The following is a 22,976-nucleotide window of genomic DNA, read 5'->3' as shown; positions in this document are numbered from 1 at the left end:
AGTCGGGTGCTGCTCCGTCGCTCGACCCAACACAGGTCAGCGTGTGCATGACCTCTCCGTGGGGCCCCAACTCCCACGGCGGTGCCTGCAGTCACGGGGACAGCGGGCGCAGGGCCTGAGCTCACGGTGAGGGGAGTATGCTTAGAATGCAAAATTCAAACACACCCGGGAATACATTGGCAAGGAGAAGTCCCAGAAAGAGTTGCAACCCTGACATTGAGGGCGCGTTTCCTTTTGCTTGGTCCTGTACCCTGCTTGAGTGTGAGTGGTGATGAATTGCTGCCCGTTTCGGATCGTTTGGTGGCAATGTAGTTTGTACCTTTCTCTGCAATGTGTGAAGTCTTTCTTTGTGTAATAGGCTGTATTGGCAAGTGTCTCTACCTTTCAGTGTTTATCCAAAGTCAATCCAAGGCTGTGGTCCACGAGTCTAAGAACAAACCCTGTGTTTTATGTCCAAAACTAAAAACACCACTTTTAAGTATGCTAGGACGGGTCCGGAACAGGTAGAAATAGGGACTTCTTCCCGAGTAGTGTACAACGCCGTGGCCACTCATAGAAGTTTGTGCCTAGAGGGCTTTCATGTTCGATAGACACGCATCCATCATAACCACTTTTTTGTTTTATTTATTTATTTGTTTATTTATGTATTTACATATTTACGTATTGATTTTTGTGGTACCAGTGCTTGAATTCAGGGCGTACACCTGGCCCCGCTCCACCAGCCCTTTTCGTGTGAGGGTTTTAAAGGGTTGACTCTCCAGGGTCCCCGAAGCCCACACTGCCTAAATTACCTGTGATAGAAAGAAAGGCAGGGGCAGTGCCTGAGACCACAAGGACTTTTCCCCTTATCGCTTCCTGATTGCTTGCAAGTGCTGGCTGTCTACCACCACAAGGACACTTCTCTTTACCTCTCCCTGGCTGCGTACCCCGGAAAACCTCCTCACCCCTAGTCCCCGCCCCCCCCCCCCCCCCCCCGGCGAGGCTTGCATCCCAGGCTGTCCAGAGTGCAGGACGCCCCTCACCACGGCAAAATAAAGCGTGCTCTCGTCTGTAGAGGTCTCGGTCTCCTTTTCCTCGAGGCATCCTCTTTTCTAACATTTGGCTTTTTCTAACAGGTCTCATGGAACGACTTGCTTGGGCGGGCCTGGAAACGTGATCCACCTGAGTAGCTAAGGTTTCAGGCGTGAGCAAGCAGCACCCAGCAAGAACCAAGGTGTTGAGAGGTCTGGCATGAGGGACTCCATTTCAACTTGGAAGGCCTTTCACCCTCATCTCTAGAAACTGTTTGTCTCTGAGCTGTTTCCTCGGAGGGTTTTTGGATTGGTCGTTTTCATCTTTCGACGTGAGGATTAGTTTTTTTTCTCTAAGTGTCTTATGTGTGTGGGGGGGGGTCGAGCAACAAACAGGTCAGGTGGGAGTCAGTGTCAGCTGGACCCTTTGGCCAAATTTAAACAACAAACAGGCTTGGAAGGACTCCCTTTTTAGCTAGTGGCCTCTAAACCATGACAAAGAAAACAGAATCTAAAGCTGACTTGTGTGAGGGACATGTACCTGTCTGTTACAGTCTTTTTTCATTGTTTCTTTTTTTTTTGTTTGTTTAATGGGCTTGATTGTAAATGTCCCAGGAGGATCAGAAGTGCAATTCCAAATACGTAAAAGAGCCATGGTAAAAATTCTGACGGACAACTTAGCAACTAAGAGAAGAGTATGTCAGTACCATCAGCATTTGATCACAGCGTTTCTGTAAATTTTGTAGTTTAGAGGGCCCGACAGCCTTGGAAAATGCAGATATGCTTACTATCTAGGAACGAATGACAGCATGACAGCTCTCTAGAGGTTATCCACACATATCAGTGGTTATCCTGAGAGTAAAACCTCAGAGTGCCCATTCATTGAGGGGTCAGTGTCAGTGACCCCAAATAGCCTCATCACAGGCACATGTAGGCTCCTAACTGTATTAGAATCATGTAAGACAACAGTTGTTTCACCATAGGGATGAAGCCATCTAGAAGATTTTCTATAAACCAACTCTTAATGAATTTTCATTTCGTCATGATCGTCATCTCAGTGGCCGAAACCCTGAGAAAAATTAGAAGGGAACAGAAGTAAATACTTCTGAGGACAAAGTGTAGAGTTTAGGAAGCCTGAGGGTTGACAGGATAGGATTTCTTAGGACGTTGAGTAGGGATGGGAGGAGATGTTTTTTTCTTTCCCTTGTCTCCACGATTTCGGTGGTGAAAGGGGCCTCTGAGCTGGAAATGTTCCCGATTGAGCCCCGCAGCCCCAGGCCCAGAGTGTGGAGGAGGGCGCAGCGGGTCGGCTAAGGGCGCGGCTGCCGTTTTGCAGAGGGCTGGAGGGGCAGTGGGGCTTTGTGGACGAGGAGGACCGGAAAGGTCCCCAAGACGTCCGTCGGGAGCCACGCGCCCAAGGGTCGGCTCCCGCAGGCGAGGGAGGAGGGCGGCCAGAACTGTGCACCCCCCCCACACCCCCGCCTTAGCCAAGGCAGTGACACATCCCCAGAGGAACAAGAGCCCGAGAGCACTGAGCAATGTTCCCCTGAGAAAACTCGATCCTGGTCCGGGCACCGGGACACCTCGGGAAGAAAGCCAGCGAGTGGCCACCTGGGCGAGACCGGCTGCCCCAGCAGGCGTCCGGGGCCCCTGGCCGCTTGGCCAGAGGCCGCCAGCCCCCACCCCGCAGCCCCCACCCGCAGCCGTGCCAGGGGAGCAGTGTGGAGACGCAGGCCGCGCCCACCTCACGCTCTTGGGGCTCCAGGAGGCGGCAGCTGGCGTCTACGGCCATACCACCCTGAACGCGCCCGATCTCGTCTGATCTCGGAAGCTAAGCAGGGTCGGGCCTGGTTAGTACTTGGATGGGAGACCGCCTGGGAATACCGGGTGCTGTAGGCTTTTGCTCGTCCCTTCCTCGCTGCTCCTTTTGGCCTCCGGGACCTCACCGCCCCGACCCAGCGCCACCACCACCGGCGACCCCTTCCCCGCCACCCCGCCAGACCCACGCCTCCCACCTCACAGACACGCCCCCGAATCCTCTCCTCTCCCCTCCCCACACTCTCGTGGGGCGCGCGCCCGCTCACTGGGCACCAGCCGGGTGGGTCCCAGGCCACGTTGGGGACCGCTCCCCAACTGTCCTCAGAAAGCCAGCAGGAGTAGAAAACGTTCAGGCGGACGGTGAGGGAAGTGCGAAAGCCCTGAGAAAGCGGGTCTGCAGCCCAGCGGGCCCCAGACTGGGACGCGCCACACCCTGGCTCGCCACAAGGTGGTGCACTGGGCCCAGGGCAAGACGCCAGGGGACAGGGAGGCAGGCCACCTCAGTCGGGTGCTGCTCCGTCGCTCGACCCAACACAGGTCAGCGTGTGCATGACCTCTCCGTGGGGCCCCAACTCCCACGGCGGTGCCTGCAGTCACGGGGACAGCGGGCGCAGGGCCTGAGCTCACGGTGAGGGGAGTATGCTTAGAATGCAAAATTCAAACACACCCGGGAATACATTGGCAAGGAGAAGTCCCAGAAAGAGTTGCAACCCTGACATTGAGGGCGCGTTTCCTTTTGCTTGGTCCTGTACCCTGCTTGAGTGTGAGTGGTGATGAATTGCTGCCCGTTTCGGATCGTTTGGTGGCAATGTAGTTTGTACCTTTCTCTGCAATGTGTGAAGTCTTTCTTTGTGTAATAGGCTGTATTGGCAAGTGTCTCTACCTTTCAGTGTTTATCCAAAGTCAATCCAAGGCTGTGGTCCACGAGTCTAAGAACAAACCCTGTGTTTTATGTCCAAAACTAAAAACACCACTTTTAAGTATGCTAGGACGGGTCCGGAGCAGGTAGAAATAGGGACTTCTTCCCGAGTAGTGTACAACGCCGTGGCCACTCATAGAAGTTTGTGCCTAGAGGGCTTTCATGTTCGATAGACACGCATCCATCATAACCACTTTTTTGTTTTATTTATTTGTTTATTTGTTTATTTATGTATTTACGTATTTACGTATTGATTTTTGTGGTACCAGTGCTTGAATTCAGGCCGTACACCTTGCCCCGCTCCACCAGCCCTTTTCGTGTGAGGGTTTTAAAGGGTTGACTCTCCAGGGTCCCCGAAGCCCACACTGCCTAAATTACCTGTGATAGAAAGAAAGGCAGGGGCAGTGCCTGAGACCACAAGGACTTTTCCCCTTATCGCTTCCTGATTGCTTGCAAGTGCTGGCTGTCTACCACCACAAGGACACTTCTCTTTACCTCTCCCTGGCTGCGTACCCCGGAAAACCTCCTCACCCCTAGTCCCCGCCCGCCCCCACCCCCCCGGCGAGGCTTGCATCCCAGGCTGTCCAGAGTGCAGGACGCCCCTCACCACGGCAAAATAAAGCGTGCTCTCGCCTGTAGAGGTCTCGGTCTCCTTTTCCTCGAGGCATCCTCTTTTCTAACATTTGGCTTTTTCTAACAGGTCTCATGGAACGACTTGCTTGGGCGGGCCTGGAAACGTGATCCACCTGAGTAGCTAAGGTTTCAGGCGTGAGCAAGCAGCACCCAGCAAGAACCAAGGTGTTGAGAGGTCTGGCATGAGGGACTCCATTTCAACTTGGAAGGCCTTTCACCCTCATCTCTAGAAACTGTTTGTCTCTGAGCTGTTTCCTCGGAGGGTTTTTGGATTGGTCGTTTTCATCTTTCGACGTGAGGATTAGTTTTTTTCTCTAAGTGTCTTATGTGTGTGGGGGGGTCGAGCAACAAACAGGTCAGGTGGGAGTCAGTGTCAGCTGGACCCTTTGGCCAAATTTAAACAACAAACAGGCTTGGAAGGACTCCCTTTTTAGCTAGTGGCCTCTAAACCATGACAAAGAAAACAGAATCTAAAGCTGACTTGTGTGAGGGACATGTACCTGTCTGTTACAGTCTTTTTTCATTGTTTCTTTTTTTTTTGTTTGTTTAATGGGCTTGATTGTAAATGTCCCAGGAGGATCAGAAGTGCAATTCCAAATACGTAAAAGAGCCATGGTAAAAATTCTGACGGACAACTTAGCAACTAAGAGAAGAGTATGTCAGTACCATCAGCATTTGATCACAGCGTTTCTGTAAATTTTGTAGTTTAGAGGGCCCGACAGCCTTGGAAAATGCAGATATGCTTACTATCTAGGAACGAATGACAGCATGACAGCTCTCTAGAGGTTATCCACACATATCAGTGGTTATCCTGAGAGTAAAACCTCAGAGTGCCCATTCATTGAGGGGTCAGTGTCAGTGACCCCAAATAGCCTCATCACAGGCACATGTAGGCTCCTAACTGTATTAGAATCATGTAAGACAACAGTTGTTTCACCATAGGGATGAAGCCATCTAGAAGATTTTCTATAAACCAACTCTTAATGAATTTTCATTTCGTCATGATCGTCATCTCAGTGGCCGAAACCCTGAGAAAAATTAGAAGGGAACAGAAGTAAATACTTCTGAGGACAAAGTGTAGAGTTTAGGAAGCCTGAGGGTTGACAGGATAGGATTTCTTAGGACGTTGAGTAGGGATGGGAGGAGATGTTTTTTTCTTTCCCTTGTCTCCACGATTTCGGTGGTGAAAGGGGCCTCTGAGCTGGAAATGTTCCCGATTGAGCCCCGCAGCCCCAGGCCCAGAGTGTGGAGGAGGGCGCAGCGGGTCGGCTAAGGGCGCGGCTGCCGTTTTGCAGAGGGCTGGAGGGGCAGTGGGGCTTTGTGGACGAGGAGGACCGGAAAGGTCCCCAAGACGTCCGTCGGGAGCCACGCGCCCAAGGGTCGGCTCCCGCAGGCGAGGGAGGAGGGCGGCCAGAACTGTGCACCCCCCCCACACCCCCGCCTTAGCCAAGGCAGTGACACATCCCCAGAGGAACAAGAGCCCGAGAGCACTGAGCAATGTTCCCCTGAGAAAACTCGATCCTGGTCCGGGCACCGGGACACCTCGGGAAGAAAGCCAGCGAGTGGCCACCTGGGCGAGACCGGCTGCCCCAGCAGGCGTCCGGGGCCCCTGGCCGCTTGGCCAGAGGCCGCCAGCCCCCACCCCGCAGCCCCCACCCGCAGCCGTGCCAGGGGAGCAGTGTGGAGACGCAGGCCGCGCCCACCTCACGCTCTTGGGGCTCCAGGAGGCGGCAGCTGGCGTCTACGGCCATACCACCCTGAACGCGCCCGATCTCGTCTGATCTCGGAAGCTAAGCAGGGTCGGGCCTGGTTAGTACTTGGATGGGAGACCGCCTGGGAATACCGGGTGCTGTAGGCTTTTGCTCGTCCCTTCCTCGCTGCTCCTTTTGGCCTCCGGGACCTCACCGCCCCGACCCAGCGCCACCACCACCGGCGACCCCTTCCCCGCCACCCCGCCAGACCCACGCCTCCCACCTCAAAGACACGCCCCCGAATCCTCTCCTCTCCCCTCCCCACACTCTCGTGGGGCGCGCGCCCGCTCACTGGGCACCAGCCGGGTGGGTCCCAGGCCACGTTGGGGACCGCTCCCCAACTGTCCTCAGAAAGCCAGCAGGAGTAGAAAACGTTCAGGCGGACGGTGAGGGAAGTGCGAAAGCCCTGAGAAAGCGGGTCTGCAGCCCAGCGGGCCCCAGACTGGGACGCGCCACACCCTGGCTCGCCACAAGGTGGTGCACTGGGCCCAGGGCAAGACGCCAGGGGACAGGGAGGCAGGCCACCTCAGTCGGGTGCTGCTCCGTCGCTCGACCCAACACAGGTCAGCGTGTGCATGACCTCTCCGTGGGGCCCCAACTCCCACGGCGGTGCCTGCAGTCACGGGGACAGCGGGCGCAGGGCCTGAGCTCACGGTGAGGGGAGTATGCTTAGAATGCAAAATTCAAACACACCCGGGAATACATTGGCAAGGAGAAGTCCCAGAAAGAGTTGCAACCCTGACATTGAGGGCGCGTTTCCTTTTGCTTGGTCCTGTACCCTGCTTGAGTGTGAGTGGTGATGAATTGCTGCCCGTTTCGGATCGTTTGGTGGCAATGTAGTTTGTACCTTTCTCTGCAATGTGTGAAGTCTTTCTTTGTGTAATAGGCTGTATTGGCAAGTGTCTCTACCTTTCAGTGTTTATCCAAAGTCAATCCAAGGCTGTGGTCCACGAGTCTAAGAACAAACCCTGTGTTTTATGTCCAAAACTAAAAACACCACTTTTAAGTATGCTAGGACGGGTCCGGAGCAGGTAGAAATAGGGACTTCTTCCCGAGTAGTGTACAACGCCGTGGCCACTCATAGAAGTTTGTGCCTAGAGGGCTTTCATGTTCGATAGACACGCATCCATCATAACCACTTTTTTGTTTTATTTATTTGTTTATTTGTTTATTTATGTATTTACGTATTTACGTATTGATTTTTGTGGTACCAGTGCTTGAATTCAGGCCGTACACCTTGCCCCGCTCCACCAGCCCTTTTCGTGTGAGGGTTTTAAAGGGTTGACTCTCCAGGGTCCCCGAAGCCCACACTGCCTAAATTACCTGTGATAGAAAGAAAGGCAGGGGCAGTGCCTGAGACCACAAGGACTTTTCCCCTTATCGCTTCCTGATTGCTTGCAAGTGCTGGCTGTCTACCACCACAAGGACACTTCTCTTTACCTCTCCCTGGCTGCGTACCCCGGAAAACCTCCTCACCCCTAGTCCCCGCCCGCCCCCACCCCCCCGGCGAGGCTTGCATCCCAGGCTGTCCAGAGTGCAGGACGCCCCTCACCACGGCAAAATAAAGCGTGCTCTCGCCTGTAGAGGTCTCGGTCTCCTTTTCCTCGAGGCATCCTCTTTTCTAACATTTGGCTTTTTCTAACAGGTCTCATGGAACGACTTGCTTGGGCGGGCCTGGAAACGTGATCCACCTGAGTAGCTAAGGTTTCAGGCGTGAGCAAGCAGCACCCAGCAAGAACCAAGGTGTTGAGAGGTCTGGCATGAGGGACTCCATTTCAACTTGGAAGGCCTTTCACCCTCATCTCTAGAAACTGTTTGTCTCTGAGCTGTTTCCTCGGAGGGTTTTTGGATTGGTCGTTTTCATCTTTCGACGTGAGGATTAGTTTTTTTCTCTAAGTGTCTTATGTGTGTGGGGGGGTCGAGCAACAAACAGGTCAGGTGGGAGTCAGTGTCAGCTGGACCCTTTGGCCAAATTTAAACAACAAACAGGCTTGGAAGGACTCCCTTTTTAGCTAGTGGCCTCTAAACCATGACAAAGAAAACAGAATCTAAAGCTGACTTGTGTGAGGGACATGTACCTGTCTGTTACAGTCTTTTTTCATTGTTTCTTTTTTTTTTGTTTGTTTAATGGGCTTGATTGTAAATGTCCCAGGAGGATCAGAAGTGCAATTCCAAATACGTAAAAGAGCCATGGTAAAAATTCTGACGGACAACTTAGCAACTAAGAGAAGAGTATGTCAGTACCATCAGCATTTGATCACAGCGTTTCTGTAAATTTTGTAGTTTAGAGGGCCCGACAGCCTTGGAAAATGCAGATATGCTTACTATCTAGGAACGAATGACAGCATGACAGCTCTCTAGAGGTTATCCACACATATCAGTGGTTATCCTGAGAGTAAAACCTCAGAGTGCCCATTCATTGAGGGGTCAGTGTCAGTGACCCCAAATAGCCTCATCACAGGCACATGTAGGCTCCTAACTGTATTAGAATCATGTAAGACAACAGTTGTTTCACCATAGGGATGAAGCCATCTAGAAGATTTTCTATAAACCAACTCTTAATGAATTTTCATTTCGTCATGATCGTCATCTCAGTGGCCGAAACCCTGAGAAAAATTAGAAGGGAACAGAAGTAAATACTTCTGAGGACAAAGTGTAGAGTTTAGGAAGCCTGAGGGTTGACAGGATAGGATTTCTTAGGACGTTGAGTAGGGATGGGAGGAGATGTTTTTTTCTTTCCCTTGTCTCCACGATTTCGGTGGTGAAAGGGGCCTCTGAGCTGGAAATGTTCCCGATTGAGCCCCGCAGCCCCAGGCCCAGAGTGTGGAGGAGGGCGCAGCGGGTCGGCTAAGGGCGCGGCTGCCGTTTTGCAGAGGGCTGGAGGGGCAGTGGGGCTTTGTGGACGAGGAGGACCGGAAAGGTCCCCAAGACGTCCGTCGGGAGCCACGCGCCCAAGGGTCGGCTCCCGCAGGCGAGGGAGGAGGGCGGCCAGAACTGTGCACCCCCCCCACACCCCCGCCTTAGCCAAGGCAGTGACACATCCCCAGAGGAACAAGAGCCCGAGAGCACTGAGCAATGTTCCCCTGAGAAAACTCGATCCTGGTCCGGGCACCGGGACACCTCGGGAAGAAAGCCAGCGAGTGGCCACCTGGGCGAGACCGGCTGCCCCAGCAGGCGTCCGGGGCCCCTGGCCGCTTGGCCAGAGGCCGCCAGCCCCCACCCCGCAGCCCCCACCCGCAGCCGTGCCAGGGGAGCAGTGTGGAGACGCAGGCCGCGCCCACCTCACGCTCTTGGGGCTCCAGGAGGCGGCAGCTGGCGTCTACGGCCATACCACCCTGAACGCGCCCGATCTCGTCTGATCTCGGAAGCTAAGCAGGGTCGGGCCTGGTTAGTACTTGGATGGGAGACCGCCTGGGAATACCGGGTGCTGTAGGCTTTTGCTCGTCCCTCCCTCGCTGCTCCTTTTGGCCTCCGGGACCTCACCGCCCCGACCCAGCGCCACCACCACCGGCGACCCCTTCCCCGCCACCCCGCCAGACCCACGCCTCCCACCTCACAGACACGCCCCTGAATCCTCTCCTCTCCCCTCCCCACACTCTCGTGGGGCGCGCGCCCGCTCACTGGGCACCAGCCGGGTGGGTCCCAGGCCACGTTGGGGACCGCTCCCCAACTGTCCTCAGAAAGCCAGCAGGAGTAGAAAACGTTCAGGCGGACGGTGAGGGAAGTGCGAAAGCCCTGAGAAAGCGGGTCTGCAGCCCAGCGGGCCCCAGACTGGGACGCGCCACACCCTGGCTCGCCACAAGGTGGTGCACTGGGCCCAGGGCAAGACGCCAGGGGACAGGGAGGCAGGCCACCTCAGTCGGGTGCTGCTCCGTCGCTCGACCCAACACAGGTCAGCGTGTGCATGACCTCTCCGTGGGGCCCCAACTCCCACGGCGGTGCCTGCAGTCACGGGGACAGCGGGCGCAGGGCCTGAGCTCACGGTGAGGGGAGTATGCTTAGAATGCAAAATTCAAACACACCCGGGAATACATTGGCAAGGAGAAGTCCCAGAAAGAGTTGCAACCCTGACATTGAGGGCGCGTTTCCTTTTGCTTGGTCCTGTACCCTGCTTGAGTGTGAGTGGTGATGAATTGCTGCCCGTTTCGGATCGTTTGGTGGCAATGTAGTTTGTACCTTTCTCTGCAATGTGTGAAGTCTTTCTTTGTGTAATAGGCTGTATTGGCAAGTGTCTCTACCTTTCAGTGTTTATCCAAAGTCAATCCAAGGCTGTGGTCCACGAGTCTAAGAACAAACCCTGTGTTTTATGTCCAAAACTAAAAACACCACTTTTAAGTATGCTAGGACGGGTCCGGAACAGGTAGAAATAGGGACTTCTTCCCGAGTAGTGTACAACGCCGTGGCCACTCATAGAAGTTTGTGCCTAGAGGGCTTTCATGTTCGATAGACACGCATCCATCATAACCACTTTTTTGTTTTATTTATTTATTTGTTTATTTATGTATTTACATATTTACGTATTGATTTTTGTGGTACCAGTGCTTGAATTCAGGGCGTACACCTGGCCCCGCTCCACCAGCCCTTTTCGTGTGAGGGTTTTAAAGGGTTGACTCTCCAGGGTCCCCGAAGCCCACACTGCCTAAATTACCTGTGATAGAAAGAAAGGCAGGGGCAGTGCCTGAGACCACAAGGACTTTTCCCCTTATCGCTTCCTGATTGCTTGCAAGTGCTGGCTGTCTACCACCACAAGGACACTTCTCTTTACCTCTCCCTGGCTGCGTACCCCGGAAAACCTCCTCACCCCTAGTCCCCGCCCCCCCCCCCCCCCCCCCGGCGAGGCTTGCATCCCAGGCTGTCCAGAGTGCAGGACGCCCCTCACCACGGCAAAATAAAGCGTGCTCTCGTCTGTAGAGGTCTCGGTCTCCTTTTCCTCGAGGCATCCTCTTTTCTAACATTTGGCTTTTTCTAACAGGTCTCATGGAACGACTTGCTTGGGCGGGCCTGGAAACGTGATCCACCTGAGTAGCTAAGGTTTCAGGCGTGAGCAAGCAGCACCCAGCAAGAACCAAGGTGTTGAGAGGTCTGGCATGAGGGACTCCATTTCAACTTGGAAGGCCTTTCACCCTCATCTCTAGAAACTGTTTGTCTCTGAGCTGTTTCCTCGGAGGGTTTTTGGATTGGTCGTTTTCATCTTTCGACGTGAGGATTAGTTTTTTTTCTCTAAGTGTCTTATGTGTGTGGGGGGGGGTCGAGCAACAAACAGGTCAGGTGGGAGTCAGTGTCAGCTGGACCCTTTGGCCAAATTTAAACAACAAACAGGCTTGGAAGGACTCCCTTTTTAGCTAGTGGCCTCTAAACCATGACAAAGAAAACAGAATCTAAAGCTGACTTGTGTGAGGGACATGTACCTGTCTGTTACAGTCTTTTTTCATTGTTTCTTTTTTTTTTGTTTGTTTAATGGGCTTGATTGTAAATGTCCCAGGAGGATCAGAAGTGCAATTCCAAATACGTAAAAGAGCCATGGTAAAAATTCTGACGGACAACTTAGCAACTAAGAGAAGAGTATGTCAGTACCATCAGCATTTGATCACAGCGTTTCTGTAAATTTTGTAGTTTAGAGGGCCCGACAGCCTTGGAAAATGCAGATATGCTTACTATCTAGGAACGAATGACAGCATGACAGCTCTCTAGAGGTTATCCACACATATCAGTGGTTATCCTGAGAGTAAAACCTCAGAGTGCCCATTCATTGAGGGGTCAGTGTCAGTGACCCCAAATAGCCTCATCACAGGCACATGTAGGCTCCTAACTGTATTAGAATCATGTAAGACAACAGTTGTTTCACCATAGGGATGAAGCCATCTAGAAGATTTTCTATAAACCAACTCTTAATGAATTTTCATTTCGTCATGATCGTCATCTCAGTGGCCGAAACCCTGAGAAAAATTAGAAGGGAACAGAAGTAAATACTTCTGAGGACAAAGTGTAGAGTTTAGGAAGCCTGAGGGTTGACAGGATAGGATTTCTTAGGACGTTGAGTAGGGATGGGAGGAGATGTTTTTTTCTTTCCCTTGTCTCCACGATTTCGGTGGTGAAAGGGGCCTCTGAGCTGGAAATGTTCCCGATTGAGCCCCGCAGCCCCAGGCCCAGAGTGTGGAGGAGGGCGCAGCGGGTCGGCTAAGGGCGCGGCTGCCGTTTTGCAGAGGGCTGGAGGGGCAGTGGGGCTTTGTGGACGAGGAGGACCGGAAAGGTCCCCAAGACGTCCGTCGGGAGCCACGCGCCCAAGGGTCGGCTCCCGCAGGCGAGGGAGGAGGGCGGCCAGAACTGTGCACCCCCCCCACACCCCCGCCTTAGCCAAGGCAGTGACACATCCCCAGAGGAACAAGAGCCCGAGAGCACTGAGCAATGTTCCCCTGAGAAAACTCGATCCTGGTCCGGGCACCGGGACACCTCGGGAAGAAAGCCAGCGAGTGGCCACCTGGGCGAGACCGGCTGCCCCAGCAGGCGTCCGGGGCCCCTGGCCGCTTGGCCAGAGGCCGCCAGCCCCCACCCCGCAGCCCCCACCCGCAGCCGTGCCAGGGGAGCAGTGTGGAGACGCAGGCCGCGCCCACCTCACGCTCTTGGGGCTCCAGGAGGCGGCAGCTGGCGTCTACGGCCATACCACCCTGAACGCGCCCGATCTCGTCTGATCTCGGAAGCTAAGCAGGGTCGGGCCTGGTTAGTACTTGGATGGGAGACCGCCTGGGAATACCGGGTGCTGTAGGCTTTTGCTCGTCCCTTCCTCGCTGCTCCTTTTGGCCTCCGGGACCTCACCGCCCCGACCCAGCGCCACCACCACCGGCGACCCCTTCCCCGCCACCCCGCCAGACCCACGCCTCCCACCTCACAGACACGCCCCCGAATCCTCTCCTCTCCCCTCCCCACACTCTCGTGGGGCGCGCGCCCGCTCACTGGGCACCAGCCGGGTGGGTCCCAGGCCACGTTGGGGACCGCTCCCCAACTGTCCTCAGAAAGCCAGCAGGAGTAGAAAACGTTCAGGCGGACGGTGAGGGAAGTGCGAAAGCCCTGAGAAAGCGGGTCTGCAGCCCAGCGGGCCCCAGACTGGGACGCGCCACACCCTGGCTCGCCACAAGGTGGTGCACTGGGCCCAGGGCAAGACGCCAGGGGACAGGGAGGCAGGCCACCTCAGTCGGGTGCTGCTCCGTCGCTCGACCCAACACAGGTCAGCGTGTGCATGACCTCTCCGTGGGGCCCCAACTCCCACGGCGGTGCCTGCAGTCACGGGGACAGCGGGCGCAGGGCCTGAGCTCACGGTGAGGGGAGTATGCTTAGAATGCAAAATTCAAACACACCCGGGAATACATTGGCAAGGAGAAGTCCCAGAAAGAGTTGCAACCCTGACATTGAGGGCGCGTTTCCTTTTGCTTGGTCCTGTACCCTGCTTGAGTGTGAGTGGTGATGAATTGCTGCCCGTTTCGGATCGTTTGGTGGCAATGTAGTTTGTACCTTTCTCTGCAATGTGTGAAGTCTTTCTTTGTGTAATAGGCTGTATTGGCAAGTGTCTCTACCTTTCAGTGTTTATCCAAAGTCAATCCAAGGCTGTGGTCCACGAGTCTAAGAACAAACCCTGTGTTTTATGTCCAAAACTAAAAACACCACTTTTAAGTATGCTAGGACGGGTCCGGAGCAGGTAGAAATAGGGACTTCTTCCCGAGTAGTGTACAACGCCGTGGCCACTCATAGAAGTTTGTGCCTAGAGGGCTTTCATGTTCGATAGACACGCATCCATCATAACCACTTTTTTGTTTTATTTATTTGTTTATTTGTTTATTTATGTATTTACGTATTTACGTATTGATTTTTGTGGTACCAGTGCTTGAATTCAGGCCGTACACCTTGCCCCGCTCCACCAGCCCTTTTCGTGTGAGGGTTTTAAAGGGTTGACTCTCCAGGGTCCCCGAAGCCCACACTGCCTAAATTACCTGTGATAGAAAGAAAGGCAGGGGCAGTGCCTGAGACCACAAGGACTTTTCCCCTTATCGCTTCCTGATTGCTTGCAAGTGCTGGCTGTCTACCACCACAAGGACACTTCTCTTTACCTCTCCCTGGCTGCGTACCCCGGAAAACCTCCTCACCCCTAGTCCCCGCCCGCCCCCACCCCCCCGGCGAGGCTTGCATCCCAGGCTGTCCAGAGTGCAGGACGCCCCTCACCACGGCAAAATAAAGCGTGCTCTCGCCTGTAGAGGTCTCGGTCTCCTTTTCCTCGAGGCATCCTCTTTTCTAACATTTGGCTTTTTCTAACAGGTCTCATGGAACGACTTGCTTGGGCGGGCCTGGAAACGTGATCCACCTGAGTAGCTAAGGTTTCAGGCGTGAGCAAGCAGCACCCAGCAAGAACCAAGGTGTTGAGAGGTCTGGCATGAGGGACTCCATTTCAACTTGGAAGGCCTTTCACCCTCATCTCTAGAAACTGTTTGTCTCTGAGCTGTTTCCTCGGAGGGTTTTTGGATTGGTCGTTTTCATCTTTCGACGTGAGGATTAGTTTTTTTCTCTAAGTGTCTTATGTGTGTGGGGGGGTCGAGCAACAAACAGGTCAGGTGGGAGTCAGTGTCAGCTGGACCCTTTGGCCAAATTTAAACAACAAACAGGCTTGGAAGGACTCCCTTTTTAGCTAGTGGCCTCTAAACCATGACAAAGAAAACAGAATCTAAAGCTGACTTGTGTGAGGGACATGTACCTGTCTGTTACAGTCTTTTTTCATTGTTTCTTTTTTTTTTGTTTGTTTAATGGGCTTGATTGTAAATGTCCCAGGAGGATCAGAAGTGCAATTCCAAATACGTAAAAGAGCCATGGTAAAAATTCTGACGGACAACTTAGCAACTAAGAGAAGAGTATGTCAGTACCATCAGCATTTGATCACAGCGTTTCTGTAAATTTTGTAGTTTAGAGGGCCCGACAGCCTTGGAAAATGCAGATATGCTTACTATCTAGGAACGAATGACAGCATGACAGCTCTCTAGAGGTTATCCACACATATCAGTGGTTATCCTGAGAGTAAAACCTCAGAGTGCCCATTCATTGAGGGGTCAGTGTCAGTGACCCCAAATAGCCTCATCACAGGCACATGTAGGCTCCTAACTGTATTAGAATCATGTAAGACAACAGTTGTTTCACCATAGGGATGAAGCCATCTAGAAGATTTTCTATAAACCAACTCTTAATGAATTTTCATTTCGTCATGATCGTCATCTCAGTGGCCGAAACCCTGAGAAAAATTAGAAGGGAACAGAAGTAAATACTTCTGAGGACAAAGTGTAGAGTTTAGGAAGCCTGAGGGTTGACAGGATAGGATTTCTTAGGACGTTGAGTAGGGATGGGAGGAGATGTTTTTTTCTTTCCCTTGTCTCCACGATTTCGGTGGTGAAAGGGGCCTCTGAGCTGGAAATGTTCCCGATTGAGCCCCGCAGCCCCAGGCCCAGAGTGTGGAGGAGGGCGCAGCGGGTCGGCTAAGGGCGCGGCTGCCGTTTTGCAGAGGGCTGGAGGGGCAGTGGGGCTTTGTGGACGAGGAGGACCGGAAAGGTCCCCAAGACGTCCGTCGGGAGCCACGCGCCCAAGGGTCGGCTCCCGCAGGCGAGGGAGGAGGGCGGCCAGAACTGTGCACCCCCCCCACACCCCCGCCTTAGCCAAGGCAGTGACACATCCCCAGAGGAACAAGAGCCCGAGAGCACTGAGCAATGTTCCCCTGAGAAAACTCGATCCTGGTCCGGGCACCGGGACACCTCGGGAAGAAAGCCAGCGAGTGGCCACCTGGGCGAGACCGGCTGCCCCAGCAGGCGTCCGGGGCCCCTGGCCGCTTGGCCAGAGGCCGCCAGCCCCCACCCCGCAGCCCCCACCCGCAGCCGTGCCAGGGGAGCAGTGTGGAGACGCAGGCCGCGCCCACCTCACGCTCTTGGGGCTCCAGGAGGCGGCAGCTGGCGTCTACGGCCATACCACCCTGAACGCGCCCGATCTCGTCTGATCTCGGAAGCTAAGCAGGGTCGGGCCTGGTTAGTACTTGGATGGGAGACCGCCTGGGAATACCGGGTGCTGTAGGCTTTTGCTCGTCCCTCCCTCGCTGCTCCTTTTGGCCTCCGGGACCTCACCGCCCCGACCCAGCGCCACCACCACCGGCGACCCCTTCCCCGCCACCCCGCCAGACCCACGCCTCCCACCTCACAGACACGCCCCTGAATCCTCTCCTCTCCCCTCCCCACACTCTCGTGGGGCGCGCGCCCGCTCACTGGGCACCAGCCGGGTGGGTCCCAGGCCACGTTGGGGACCGCTCCCCAACTGTCCTCAGAAAGCCAGCAGGAGTAGAAAACGTTCAGGCGGACGGTGAGGGAAGTGCGAAAGCCCTGAGAAAGCGGGTCTGCAGCCCAGCGGGCCCCAGACTGGGACGCGCCACACCCTGGCTCGCCACAAGGTGGTGCACTGGGCCCAGGGCAAGACGCCAGGGGACAGGGAGGCAGGCCACCTCAGTCGGGTGCTGCTCCGTCGCTCGACCCAACACAGGTCAGCGTGTGCATGACCTCTCCGTGGGGCCCCAACTCCCACGGCGGTGCCTGCAGTCACGGGGACAGCGGGCGCAGGGCCTGAGCTCACGGTGAGGGGAGTATGCTTAGAATGCAAAATTCAAACACACCCGGGAATACATTGGCAAGGAGAAGTCCCAGAAAGAGTTGCAACCCTGACATTGAGGGCGCGTTTCCTTTTGCTTGGTCCTGTACCCTGCTTGAGTGTGAGTGGTGATGAATTGCTGCCCGTTTCGGATCGTTTGGTGGCAATGTAGTTTGTACCTTTCTCTGCAATGTGTGAAGTCTTTCTTTGTGTAATAGGCTGTATTGGCAAGTGTCTCTACCTTTCAGTGTTTATCCAAAGTCAATCCAAGGCTGTGGTCCACGAGTCTAAGAACAAACCCTGTGTTTTATGTCCAAAACTAAAAACACCACTTTTAAGTATGCTAGGACGGGTCCGGAACAGGTAGAAATAGGGACTTCTTCCCGAGTAGTGTACAACGCCGTGGCCACTCATAGAAGTTTGTGCCTAGAGGGCTTTCATGTTCGATAGACACGCATCCATCATAACCACTTTTTTGTTTTATTTATTTATTTGTTTATTTATGTATTTACATATTTACGTATTGATTTTTGTGGTACCAGTGCTTGAATTCAGGGCGTACACCTGGCCCCGCTCCACCAGCCCTTTTCGTGTGAGGGTTTTAAAGGGTTGACTCTCCAGGGTCCCCGAAGCCCACACTGCCTAAATTACCTGTGATAGAAAGAAAGGCAGGGGCAGTGCCTGAGACCACAAGGACTTTTCCCCTTATCGCTTCCTGATTGCTTGCAAGTGCTGGCTGTCTACCACCACAAGGACACTTCTCTTTACCTCTCCCTGGCTGCGTACCCCGGAAAACCTCCTCACCCCTAGTCCCCGCCCCCCCCCCCCCCCCCCCGGCGAGGCTTGCATCCCAGGCTGTCCAGAGTGCAGGACGCCCCTCACCACGGCAAAATAAAGCGTGCTCTCGTCTGTAGAGGTCTCGGTCTCCTTTTCCTCGAGGCATCCTCTTTTCTAACATTTGGCTTTTTCTAACAGGTCTCATGGAACGACTTGCTTGGGCGGGCCTGGAAACGTGATCCACCTGAGTAGCTAAGGTTTCAGGCGTGAGCAAGCAGCACCCAGCAAGAACCAAGGTGTTGAGAGGTCTGGCATGAGGGACTCCATTTCAACTTGGAAGGCCTTTCACCCTCATCTCTAGAAACTGTTTGTCTCTGAGCTGTTTCCTCGGAGGGTTTTTGGATTGGTCGTTTTCATCTTTCGACGTGAGGATTAGTTTTTTTTCTCTAAGTGTCTTATGTGTGTGGGGGGGGGTCGAGCAACAAACAGGTCAGGTGGGAGTCAGTGTCAGCTGGACCCTTTGGCCAAATTTAAACAACAAACAGGCTTGGAAGGACTCCCTTTTTAGCTAGTGGCCTCTAAACCATGACAAAGAAAACAGAATCTAAAGCTGACTTGTGTGAGGGACATGTACCTGTCTGTTACAGTCTTTTTTCATTGTTTCTTTTTTTTTTGTTTGTTTAATGGGCTTGATTGTAAATGTCCCAGGAGGATCAGAAGTGCAATTCCAAATACGTAAAAGAGCCATGGTAAAAATTCTGACGGACAACTTAGCAACTAAGAGAAGAGTATGTCAGTACCATCAGCATTTGATCACAGCGTTTCTGTAAATTTTGTAGTTTAGAGGGCCCGACAGCCTTGGAAAATGCAGATATGCTTACTATCTAGGAACGAATGACAGCATGACAGCTCTCTAGAGGTTATCCACACATATCAGTGGTTATCCTGAGAGTAAAACCTCAGAGTGCCCATTCATTGAGGGGTCAGTGTCAGTGACCCCAAATAGCCTCATCACAGGCACATGTAGGCTCCTAACTGTATTAGAATCATGTAAGACAACAGTTGTTTCACCATAGGGATGAAGCCATCTAGAAGATTTTCTATAAACCAACTCTTAATGAATTTTCATTTCGTCATGATCGTCATCTCAGTGGCCGAAACCCTGAGAAAAATTAGAAGGGAACAGAAGTAAATACTTCTGAGGACAAAGTGTAGAGTTTAGGAAGCCTGAGGGTTGACAGGATAGGATTTCTTAGGACGTTGAGTAGGGATGGGAGGAGATGTTTTTTTCTTTCCCTTGTCTCCACGATTTCGGTGGTGAAAGGGGCCTCTGAGCTGGAAATGTTCCCGATTGAGCCCCGCAGCCCCAGGCCCAGAGTGTGGAGGAGGGCGCAGCGGGTCGGCTAAGGGCGCGGCTGCCGTTTTGCAGAGGGCTGGAGGGGCAGTGGGGCTTTGTGGACGAGGAGGACCGGAAAGGTCCCCAAGACGTCCGTCGGGAGCCACGCGCCCAAGGGTCGGCTCCCGCAGGCGAGGGAGGAGGGCGGCCAGAACTGTGCACCCCCCCCACACCCCCGCCTTAGCCAAGGCAGTGACACATCCCCAGAGGAACAAGAGCCCGAGAGCACTGAGCAATGTTCCCCTGAGAAAACTCGATCCTGGTCCGGGCACCGGGACACCTCGGGAAGAAAGCCAGCGAGTGGCCACCTGGGCGAGACCGGCTGCCCCAGCAGGCGTCCGGGGCCCCTGGCCGCTTGGCCAGAGGCCGCCAGCCCCCACCCCGCAGCCCCCACCCGCAGCCGTGCCAGGGGAGCAGTGTGGAGACGCAGGCCGCGCCCACCTCACGCTCTTGGGGCTCCAGGAGGCGGCAGCTGGCGTCTACGGCCATACCACCCTGAACGCGCCCGATCTCGTCTGATCTCGGAAGCTAAGCAGGGTCGGGCCTGGTTAGTACTTGGATGGGAGACCGCCTGGGAATACCGGGTGCTGTAGGCTTTTGCTCGTCCCTTCCTCGCTGCTCCTTTTGGCCTCCGGGACCTCACCGCCCCGACCCAGCGCCACCACCACCGGCGACCCCTTCCCCGCCACCCCGCCAGACCCACGCCTCCCACCTCACAGACACGCCCCCGAATCCTCTCCTCTCCCCTCCCCACACTCTCGTGGGGCGCGCGCCCGCTCACTGGGCACCAGCCGGGTGGGTCCCAGGCCACGTTGGGGACCGCTCCCCAACTGTCCTCAGAAAGCCAGCAGGAGTAGAAAACGTTCAGGCGGACGGTGAGGGAAGTGCGAAAGCCCTGAGAAAGCGGGTCTGCAGCCCAGCGGGCCCCAGACTGGGACGCGCCACACCCTGGCTCGCCACAAGGTGGTGCACTGGGCCCAGGGCAAGACGCCAGGGGACAGGGAGGCAGGCCACCTCAGTCGGGTGCTGCTCCGTCGCTCGACCCAACACAGGTCAGCGTGTGCATGACCTCTCCGTGGGGCCCCAACTCCCACGGCGGTGCCTGCAGTCACGGGGACAGCGGGCGCAGGGCCTGAGCTCACGGTGAGGGGAGTATGCTTAGAATGCAAAATTCAAACACACCCGGGAATACATTGGCAAGGAGAAGTCCCAGAAAGAGTTGCAACCCTGACATTGAGGGCGCGTTTCCTTTTGCTTGGTCCTGTACCCTGCTTGAGTGTGAGTGGTGATGAATTGCTGCCCGTTTCGGATCGTTTGGTGGCAATGTAGTTTGTACCTTTCTCTGCAATGTGTGAAGTCTTTCTTTGTGTAATAGGCTGTATTGGCAAGTGTCTCTACCTTTCAGTGTTTATCCAAAGTCAATCCAAGGCTGTGGTCCACGAGTCTAAGAACAAACCCTGTGTTTTATGTCCAAAACTAAAAACACCACTTTTAAGTATGCTAGGACGGGTCCGGAGCAGGTAGAAATAGGGACTTCTTCCCGAGTAGTGTACAACGCCGTGGCCACTCATAGAAGTTTGTGCCTAGAGGGCTTTCATGTTCGATAGACACGCATCCATCATAACCACTTTTTTGTTTTATTTATTTGTTTATTTGTTTATTTATGTATTTACATATTTACGTATTGATTTTTGTGGTACCAGTGCTTGAATTCAGGCCGTACACCTTGCCCCGCTCCACCAGCCCTTTTCGTGTGAGGGTTTTAAAGGGTTGACTCTCCAGGGTCCCCGAAGCCCACACTGCCTAAATTACCTGTGATAGAAAGAAAGGCAGGGGCAGTGCCTGAGACCACAAGGACTTTTCCCCTTATCGCTTCCTGATTGCTTGCAAGTGCTGGCTGTCTACCACCACAAGGACACTTCTCTTTACCTCTCCCTGGCTGCGTACCCCGGAAAACCTCCTCACCCCTAGTCCCCGCCCGCCCCCACCCCCCCGGCGAGGCTTGCATCCCAGGCTGTCCAGAGTGCAGGACGCCCCTCACCACGGCAAAATAAAGCGTGCTCTCGCCTGTAGAGGTCTCGGTCTCCTTTTCCTCGAGGCATCCTCTTTTCTAACATTTGGCTTTTTCTAACAGGTCTCATGGAACGACTTGCTTGGGCGGGCCTGGAAACGTGATCCACCTGAGTAGCTAAGGTTTCAGGCGTGAGCAAGCAGCACCCAGCAAGAACCAAGGTGTTGAGAGGTCTGGCATGAGGGACTCCATTTCAACTTGGAAGGCCTTTCACCCTCATCTCTAGAAACTGTTTGTCTCTGAGCTGTTTCCTCGGAGGGTTTTTGGATTGGTCGTTTTCATCTTTCGACGTGAGGATTAGTTTTTTTCTCTAAGTGTCTTATGTGTGTGGGGGGGTCGAGCAACAAACAGGTCAGGTGGGAGTCAGTGTCAGCTGGACCCTTTGGCCAAATTTAAACAACAAACAGGCTTGGAAGGACTCCCTTTTTAGCTAGTGGCCTCTAAACCATGACAAAAGAAAACAGAATCTAAAGCTGACTTGTGTGAGGGACATGTACCTGTCTGTTACAGTCTTTTTTCATTGTTTCTTTTTTTTTTGTTTGTTTAATGGGCTTGATTGTAAATGTCCCAGGAGGATCAGAAGTGCAATTCCAAATACGTAAAAGAGCCATGGTAAAAATTCTGACGGACAACTTAGCAACTAAGAGAAGAGTATGTCAGTACCATCAGCATTTGATCACAGCGTTTCTGTAAATTTGTAGTTTAGAGGGCCCGACAGCCTTGGAAAATGCAGATATGCTTACTATCTAGGAACGAATGACAGCATGACAGCTCTCTAGAGGTTATCCACACATATCAGTGGTTATCCTGAGAGTAAAACCTCAGAGTGCCCATTCATTGAGGGGTCAGTGTCAGTGACCCCAAATAGCCTCATCACAGGCACATGTAGGCTCCTAACTGTATTAGAATCATGTAAGACAACAGTTGTTTCACCATAGGGATGAAGCCATCTAGAAGATTTCTATAAACCAACTCTTAATGAATTTTCATTTCGTCATGATCGTCATCTCAGTGGCCGAAACCCTGAGAAAAATTAGAAGGGAACAGAAGTAAATACTTCTGAGGACAAAGTGTAGAGTTTAGGAAGCCTGAGGGTTGACAGGATAGGATTTCTTAGGACGTTGAGTAGGGATGGGAGGAGATGTTTTTTCTTTCCCTTGTCTCCACGATTTCGGTGGTGAAAGGGCCTCTGAGCTGGAAATGTTCCCGATTGAGCCCGCAGCCCCAGGCCCAGAGTGTGGGAGGAGGCGCAGCGGGTCGGCTAAGGGCGCGGCTGCCGTTTTGCAGAGGGCTGGAGGGGCAGTGGGGCTTTGTGGACGAGGAGGACCGGAAAGGTCCCCAAGACGTCCGTCGGGAGCCACGCGCCCAAGGGTCGGCTCCCGCAGGCGAGGGAGGAGGCGGCCAGAACTGTGCACCCCCCCCACACCCCCGCCTTAGCCAAGGCAGTGACACATCCCCAGAGGAACAAGAGCCCGAGAGCACTGAGCAATGTTCCCCTGAGAAAACTCGATCCTGGTCCGGGCACCGGGACACCTCGGGAAGAAAGCCAGCGAGTGGCCACCTGGGCGAGACCGGCTGCCCCAGCAGGCGTCCGGGGCCCCTGGCCGCTTGGCCAGAGGCCGCCAGCCCCCACCCCCGCAGCCCCCACCCGCAGCCGTGCCAGGGAGCAGTGTGGAGACGCAGGCCGCGCCCACCTCACGCTCTTGGGGCTCCAGGAGGCGGCAGCTGGCGTCTACGGCCATACCACCCTGAACGCGCCCGATCTCGTCTGATCTCGGAAGCTAAGCAGGGTCGGGCCTGGTTAGTACTTGGATGGGAGACCGCCTGGGAATACCGGGTGCTGTAGGCTTTTGCTCGTCCCTCCCTCGCTGCTCCTTTTGGCCTCCGGGACCTCACCGCCCCGACCCAGCGCCACCACCACCGGCGACCCCTTCCCCGCCACCCC

The 22,976-nt window shown here is 54.2% G+C and overlaps 1 long non-coding RNA gene and 7 other non-coding genes across 8 annotated transcripts in view; all 8 read left to right on the top strand.

The window, feature by feature from the left end:
- Positions 1 to 22,976, top strand: part of LOC141418921 (uncharacterized) — a 518,407-nt gene that overhangs the window by 54,184 nt on the left and 441,247 nt on the right. The gene's annotated exons all lie outside the window — the stretch shown is intronic.
- On the top strand, positions 2,791 to 2,909 carry LOC141419026 (5S ribosomal RNA). The gene has a single exon (XR_012443702.1). It is a non-coding gene; the product is annotated as a 5S ribosomal RNA (ribosomal RNA).
- On the top strand, positions 6,120 to 6,238 carry LOC141419025 (5S ribosomal RNA). The gene has a single exon (XR_012443701.1). It is a non-coding gene; the product is annotated as a 5S ribosomal RNA (ribosomal RNA).
- Positions 9,449 to 9,567, top strand: LOC141419024 (5S ribosomal RNA). The gene has a single exon (XR_012443700.1). It is a non-coding gene; the product is annotated as a 5S ribosomal RNA (ribosomal RNA).
- Positions 12,779 to 12,897, top strand: LOC141419023 (5S ribosomal RNA). The gene has a single exon (XR_012443699.1). It is a non-coding gene; the product is annotated as a 5S ribosomal RNA (ribosomal RNA).
- Positions 16,108 to 16,226, top strand: LOC141419022 (5S ribosomal RNA). Its single transcript, XR_012443698.1, has one exon. It is a non-coding gene; the product is annotated as a 5S ribosomal RNA (ribosomal RNA).
- LOC141419020 (5S ribosomal RNA) lies at positions 19,438 to 19,556 on the top strand. The gene has a single exon (XR_012443696.1). It is a non-coding gene; the product is annotated as a 5S ribosomal RNA (ribosomal RNA).
- Positions 22,762 to 22,880, top strand: LOC141419019 (5S ribosomal RNA). Its single transcript, XR_012443695.1, has one exon. It is a non-coding gene; the product is annotated as a 5S ribosomal RNA (ribosomal RNA).

This window comes from Castor canadensis, chromosome 18 (genome assembly GCF_047511655.1).
Source record: "Castor canadensis chromosome 18, mCasCan1.hap1v2, whole genome shotgun sequence".
NCBI classification, from domain to species: domain Eukaryota; kingdom Metazoa; phylum Chordata; class Mammalia; order Rodentia; family Castoridae; genus Castor; species Castor canadensis.
This window is presented reverse-complemented; position numbering and strand designations above follow the sequence as displayed.